General features: G+C 35.8%; 1 pseudogene; it reads right to left on the reverse strand.

Moving 5' to 3' along the window:
• Positions 1–7,157: 7,157 nt before the first annotated feature.
• LOC147445881 (uncharacterized) lies at positions 7,158–7,756 on the reverse strand (annotated as a pseudogene).
• Positions 7,757–8,009: the final 253 nt, after the last annotated feature.

Here is an 8,009-nt window from a genome sequence, read left to right on the forward strand (position 1 = left end):
AGTTTATGTCGGGTTCCCACCTCAAGCACAACCCTATCTTGCTTAATTTTAGGTCGGGTTCCCACCTCAAGCACAGTCCTAGCTTGCTTAAGGTTCTCACCCCAAGCACAACCCTAGCTTGCTTAAATTTAGGTCGGGTTCACAAGCCCTAGCTTGGTTAAGGTCAAAGGACTTTTAACACTAACCATTGAAGGTCTTTGATGAAGCTACCCTAAGGTCTTTTAAGCTTCATTAGTTAAACTTGCTCTTTGAGAGACCATCTCTCATTTGGGCCCCTTTACCATTGGCCCCGTGTTTAGATAGATCCGTAAGCACATGTCTATATTCTAACCCTTGTTCCCGTTTATTATCCCATATTAAATGATCAGTTTAATATGAGAAAATCATTTGGGTTGGTTAGATATTAGATATTTAATGACACCTAGTGTTGAAGGGACAAATGAGTAAGATACACAAAACACATGAATATGAAAGAATCTACAAGGATGCCTGTTTTGGAAAAGAAAAGTAGAAAATATAGAAAAAATGAACTTGGAGATCATGTGGCAAATCTATGTGTAGATATACACATGTATCAACATACGACCATCACTTGACCTAGAAGGGATAGGTGGTCAATCTAAACAACACATGTGCCTATTAAAGAACATGGTTATGAATGTCTTTCCTAGAAAAGAGCACATTCACATATGACCATCACTTGACCTAGAATTGACCACGTTTTTTATTCATCTAGCCTAGAATGGATAGAAGGCTCATCTAACCTATGCATATTGACGACTTGTCTATTTTAGACATGATACTTTGCTAAATTTATCAAAAATTGAATCTCTTGGGGAGCTTGGTCATTGCATGTTGAACTTATTATCACGTTACTTCACCATTATCTATCTATCACTTAGTCCTCTAAACCTTTAAAGAAATATTTTGCATAAAATTACAAGAAAACCATGCAACCTCTCTCAATAAAACCACTTATAAATTTTAAATTGGCAACTTGGTCATGTTGGATCAACCACTTGGTCATTCTAGATTAAAAGTATTGACCTTCATAGTCTAGAGAAATCTAAGTGAGAAACCATGAAAATTATCAAACTCCATTTGTGATTTCACAATGTCCTAGGCCTCCTTCTTGATTAAAATTTAGTACTTGGGTTTCTACAGTGAACAAAGTTTCTACAACTAATTATAGAATAACCCAAGCTACATACTATAACAAGTGATGTTGGAAAACCCAACAAAGCAAAACGACGTGTTAATACAAAATATTCTTGAGAATATAAAATTGTGTTCTTAATACATGTATACAATCACATTAAAGTCTCCAATCTGCTGCAAGTCTCTACAGATCATGCTTCAAATCTTCTAGCATACTCCCTAAAGGAAATCTGCAAGAATAAACACAATCAACTGTCAATCATAATATTTACATTAGAGTCTAGTGTAAATTAAGAGTATGGCTAGGATTGAGCATTACCTTAGAGTCCCTTATCAAGTGTGAGAAAATTGTGCTGAAATAACAACTTCTTGATAAAGGCTCTTGCAGATACAGCCTTCAAGGGTGCAGTTGTGCAACCTAGTTTCCTTGATAATGAAATCAATTGAGGCCCCTTCATGGTGTCAATAGTTGAGGATTCTTTTGACAATATCTCTCTTATCTTCTGCCTTTCTGTTTCTTGTTGGTTACCTGAGTTTATTGATCCCTCTTGTATGTCAATAGCATTATCTATTGGCAACCTACCAGTTTCAACTTCTTGCATTGACCATTTTGCATTAGGTTCTCTCTAATATGCAATGACATCATCATACTTGCTATCATTGGAAATTGGGGCTTGTCCATACCACTCGCATTCAATAGCTGCACGAACATCCCTGGCTTCATCAAGCTTTAATAAATATGGAAGTATCTCACCCATGAGAACATTGTCCATCTTCTTTTTCTCATCAAATATCATTGGGAATATGCAGTTGTTTGCTGGTGAAACACAACCCTTGTATGAGGAGCCATCAATAAGATTTGTTCATCGAGGATCACATTCAAACCCAAAAGATATTTTGGCTAGTGGCTTAAACATTGCTTGCACATTTGGATTGTTCGGTCGATATAGGTTCTCAAGAACAAAGCAAGATTCTTGACCCCACACTGCAAAGAACGGTAATGTTGTCTCTTCCATATTTGTCAACGTCCTTACAATTTGGAGAACAATAGCTAGTTTAGCTGTTGACCAAATTCCCACATTGAATCTTTGCAATAAAAACTGTAGAAACTCAAGACATCTTGGCCTAAGAACAATATATCCTCTAGAGTCTAGTTGAATAGACTCATGAAGGTTGGATGATTGGGGGCAATGTTTCAGTAAAACACCATTCAAGTCCAACACAATCGTCAACATGGACTTCTTTGACATTATTGGGCTTGAGCTATTGGCATCAACTTGATCATCTTGCACTTCTTTTTCAAGTTGTAATCCATCATCCATTGGAGTGGTTGCCACTGGATGAACCAACATAGCACTATTGCTACCATCTCCCACTTTTCGATCAATTTTGTCTCCTACAATATATTTCAAATAGTTTAAATGGGTTTCAAGGCTACCATCAATGTGCATATTAGGGAATCCTTACCTAGTGTTTGTGTTGGGAGCGTGGATGTAGCAACCATGTCATGTTCTGTATCTTAAAAAAACAATGTAGCAAATTTTCAAAATTAGTCAAAACAATTAGAAAAGGTAGAGAAACAAAGCACAAGGTAAAGAAAATACAATATCGTTTGAGGGTATTAAGAAAAAAAGATAATGAAGGTAGTTCTTGAAAATTACAAAGCAAGGAAATGTAGTGAAAAAAATAAGGCATTGAGGATTCACACGCTAGAACTATCACCTTAACTTCTTATCCTAGAATGGATAAGTGGCCAGTCTAGAGTTACCTATGCTTAAGGAAGATCATAAAGGAATTAACCCATCCCAAGGTGGGTGGCTTAAACTTGAACTTACCATGCTTTTATTTTGTAGTGAAATTCATGCTTATATTAGAATCCAATGGATGTTTTCAAGTGGCAACAAGTCAAACCTAATGACCTTTACCTATTCTAGATTGCATGTGGCAAATTTAGAGCACATTCTCTAAGAAAATTGATTAGAAAAATTGTCATATTCCAAACATAGAGTGAAATTGTGATAAATCTAGAGTTCAAATGTGTCTAGATTCATCTTTTGGTGGGATGTACTTTGTTTTGCATATGTACACTTCAAAATGGCCACCTGTCCTTTCTAGGTTAGATGATTGTCATATGTGAATGTGTCCTTTTTAAAAAAATACATACTTAACAATGTTCTTTAATAATCACATGTGTTGCCTAGATTGGCCACTTGTCCATTCTAGGTCAAGTTATGGTCATATGTTGTTACGTGTGCATATGTACACCTAAATTGTCCACTTGTCCATTCTAGGTTCAATTTTTCTAAGAAAGATAAATGAAAAAGTTTTGTCTTTTTTGCACTAGCTCTAATGGATAGATAGATGTAAATATGTTCTTGTTGTCATATCTGAACTTCAGATTGGCTACCTATCCATTCTACCTCAGATGATGGACATATGTTTTTACATGTGCAAATGTGCACCTAGATTGGCCACCCGTCCATTCTAGGTTCATTTTTTCTAGATTTTCCATATTTTTTTCTTAAGAGAATCATGCTTGCATGTTCTTTAATATTCATGTGTATTGTGTATCTTAGCCATCTATACATTTGAGATTAGGTTATGGTGGGATGTAATGTTTTCAGTGCATATGTACACTTAAGATTAGACACCTATCAAAGAATTGTCAGATGATGGTCATACATGAATGTGCGCTTTTCAAGAAATACATATGTGTTCATACTAGATTAGAAGGATGCTATGATTTCTTGCTTGGACTTGTGTCTTCTGACACATGTTCATTTTCTAAGGCACATGTTAGTACTTTTTCTTAGTTTGTGTTCTATTATTGTTACATGTGCTATCTAGATTGACCACTTATCCATTCTAGGCTAGGTGATGCTAATGTGGTGATTCCTATGCATACATACTCTCTAGATTGACCACATGTACATTCTACGTTAGTTTTTGCTAGAATTTCCGACTTTGTTTCATTAAAACAACATGCTAATATGTTCTTTATATGCCCTTTCTTTTAATGTATCAACACATATATATATGTTCTTGTTTAGTCAAAAGTACACTCTAGAATTGCCATTTGGCTATTCTTAGTAAAGAAACATGTGGTTTTCTCTAGATTGTCCATCTATCAATTCTTGGTAAGGATGGTAAGGTGGACATCAAGATATCAAGACACATGGGATTTCTCAAGAGTGGCCATCTTTCCAATTTTGGTAATAACATGTGGTTTTCAAGATTGGTTAGAGTGGCCACCTGTCCATTGTCAGGTGTATGTGAATGTGACCTTTTCTATGAAAGACATGTGTAGTTATGTTCTTTAATAGTCACATGTATTGTCTAGATTGGTCACCTATCCATTCCAGGTCAAGTGATTTTCATATGTTGTTACATGTGTATATGTTCCCCTAGATTGACCTCATGTCCATTCCAGGTTCAATTTCTCTAGATTTTCCATCTCTCTTTCCTAAAAAAAAGCATGCTCATATTTTCTTCTATATTCATGTGTATTGTGTATATTAGCCATCTATCCATTCTAGGATAGGTTATGGTGGAGTTTACTTTGTTTTGCAAATGTGCACTTCATATTGGCCACCTGTGTATTCTAGGTCAAGTGATGGTTATATGTGAATTTAATAGTCACATGTGTTGCCTAGATTGGCCATCATCCATTCTAGGTTAGGTAATGTTCCTAAATGTTACATGTGCATATGTGTTGCCTAGATTGTCCACTTGTCCATTCTAGGTCAGGTGATAGTCATATGTTGTTTCATGTGCATATGTGTTGTCTAGATTGACCACTTGTCCATTCTAGGTCAAGTGATGGTCATATATAAAAAACTTAAAATCATGCTATAGTAAGAAGACGACTTGTCTACAAAAAACATTACTTTGTTAAAGCTACATATGACCATCACCTGACCTAGATGAATTACATGAAATTGACCATCACCTGCCCTAGATAAATTACATGAAATTGACCACATGCAGCTATGCCCCTAAATTGACCACCTGTCTATTCCAACTTCATTTTTTCTAGATTTTCCATCTCTTCTCTAAAAAAAGCATGCTTGTATGTTCTTTTATATTTATGTGTATTGTGTATGTTAGCCGTATATCCATTCTAGGTTAGGTTATGGTGGGATGTACTTTGTTTTGCATATGTGTAATTCAGATTGGACACGTGTCCATTCTAGGTCAACAAGTGATGGTCATATTTGAATGTGTTCTATTTTAAAAAAGACACACATAACTATGTTCTTTAATAGTCACATGTGTTGCATAGATTGGCCACATGTCCATTCTAGGTCAGCTAATGGTCATATGTTGTTACATGTGCATATTGTTTCTTAGATTGGCCAATTGTCCCTTCTAGGTCAAGTGATGGTCTTATGTTTTTATTATGTGCATAAGTGATTCCTAGATTGGCCACGTGTCCATTCTAGGTAACGTGATGGTCATATATCTTCAACACATGCTATAGCAAGAAGATAACTTTTCTACAAAAAATTTAGTTCATCAAAGCTTTGAGGCCCCTTAAAATAAGGTGCACTCTACATAGCACTTTATTCAATATGGTTCACTTGGATCTAGGTTAGATGATGGTCATATATAAGTGTGCCCTTTTTCAGGAAAAAACATGTGTATCCATACTAGATTAGAAGGATACTATGATTTCTTGCTTGAACCAACGTCTTCTAGCACATGTTCAGTTTCTACACCACATGTAATTGTTCTTTCTTAGTTTGTGTTCTATTATTGTTAGATGTGCTATCTAGATTGGCCACATATCCATTCTAGGTTAGATGATTCTAATATGGTGATTCCTATGCGTACATGCTCTCTAGATTGACCACATGTCCATTCTAGCTTAGTTCTTGCTATATTGTCCCTCTCTCTTGATTAAAATAAGCATTACACTCTAGAATGGCCATTTGACCATTCCTAGTAAAGAAACATGTTGTTTTTTGAAGATTGGACATCTATCCATTCTTGGTAAGGCTAGTACTGTGGACATCAACAAATCACAACACATGTGGTTTTCTCCAGATTGGCCATCTTTCCAATTTTGGTAACATGTGGTTGTCTAGATTAGTAAGAGTGGTCACTTGTCCATTCTAGGTCAGATGGTGTCATATGTGAATGTGTCCTTTTCTTTGAAAGAAATGTGTAATTATGTTCTTTAATAGTCACATGTGTTGTTTAGATTGGCCACCTATCCATTCTAGGTTAGGTGATGGTCATATGTTGTTACATGAGTAGTTGTGCCCCTAGATTGACCGCATGTCTATTCTAGGTTCATTTTTTCTATATTTCCCATCTCTCTTTACTAATAAAAGCATGCTTTTATGTTCTTTTATATTCATTTATATTGTGTATCTTATCCATCTATTCATTCTAAGTTAGGTGATGGTCGAATGTACTTTGTTTTGCATATGTGCACTTTACATTGGCCACTTGTCCATTCTAGGTCAAGTGATGGTGATATGTGAATGTGTCTTTTTTTACAAAAGACACACATAACAATGTTCTTTAATAGTCACATGTGTTTCCTAGATTGACCACATGTCAATTCTAGGCTAGGTAATGATCATATGTTGATACATGTGAATATGTGTTGTCTAGATTGTCCACTTGTCCATTCTAGGTCAGGTGAGGGTCATATGTTGTTATGTGTCTATACCTGAACCTAAATTGACCACTTGCCCATTCAAGGTTCATTACAAGACCAATCTAAAGTTGATCATGGCACAATGGAACCATCACTCAAATACTTTGATATATAATAAATAGAACATGAATTTGTTCAAAAAGAGAATTTTTTATTTGTCTTTTTCAGTCATCCTAAATATAGACATAGCATCTTTGAAAGGAACGAACAAAACTAAATTGAACCAAAAGGATACATTCAAGATATTTGAAGCTTTTAAGTCATCTTTATAATAGATATAACAAGTTCAAATTACAAAAGAAACAATGAAATGGATGTGATGGTTTCCAAGTTAATACATACTTGCTTCAAGTGATAAAAAATCTTTGACAGAAAAGTTGCCTTCACTCATCCTTTCCACCATCTCACTTTCGTGCTCAACTGGGTGCTCTACTTGATTGATCTGAAGGCCTGCCCATTGCTTGATGGCATCATGCAATGTCACAAATTCTAGAATCCATGATTCTAGATTCTTCTGATCCTCAATGTTTTCCACTATGGCTACAACTTCTTTCTTCTTTTCAAGACCAATCTCTGTTATATAGCACTAAATAATTCCACTAGATTGGATCCTTCTGTGCAATACTTCTTGGTAAATTTCTTGACAAGAAGTTTCTTCTTAAATCTCTAGAAATCCTTGTCCGATAGATACTGCACAGTTTGAAAACCGATATCAACTAACCCTGCATCAAGTATCGTGGTAGATTCTCCTGGAACAAGAGTTGTTGGGAGTCCAGTAGATGCGTCACTTTTTCCAAAAAGGACCACAACAGAGAAGAGTTGTATGGACCCAGCATAAAACGAGTCTCAATATAGAGCTCCAACACTCTGTTGTCACATTATGTCCTTCGTATTATTCAAAGAGTTCTGCAATTGCACAAAATCTATCATGTTTAAGAAAGCACGAGCACATAGTGTGCTTCTTTTGAACCTCCACTGATGGACATCATACCCTTCAAGAGATCTTTGTATCGATCCTCATGCCAATGTGTGTTTTCTCTTAAAGGCCTCTGATCTATCCAAAACACAAAGTCCTATGGGCACTAGGTTGCGAAGGTGACCTTGCTCCTTGTGTAGATTGATTGTCCACTCAACATAGTTTCTTGCACTCTCTAGAAAGTCAATCTTCTTGATTCCTCGTTGT

The sequence above is a fragment of the Adiantum capillus-veneris genome, chromosome 12, assembly GCF_014529385.1.
Source record: "Adiantum capillus-veneris isolate H3 chromosome 12, ASM1452938v2, whole genome shotgun sequence".
Classification (NCBI taxonomy): Eukaryota; Viridiplantae; Streptophyta; class Polypodiopsida; order Polypodiales; family Pteridaceae; genus Adiantum; species Adiantum capillus-veneris.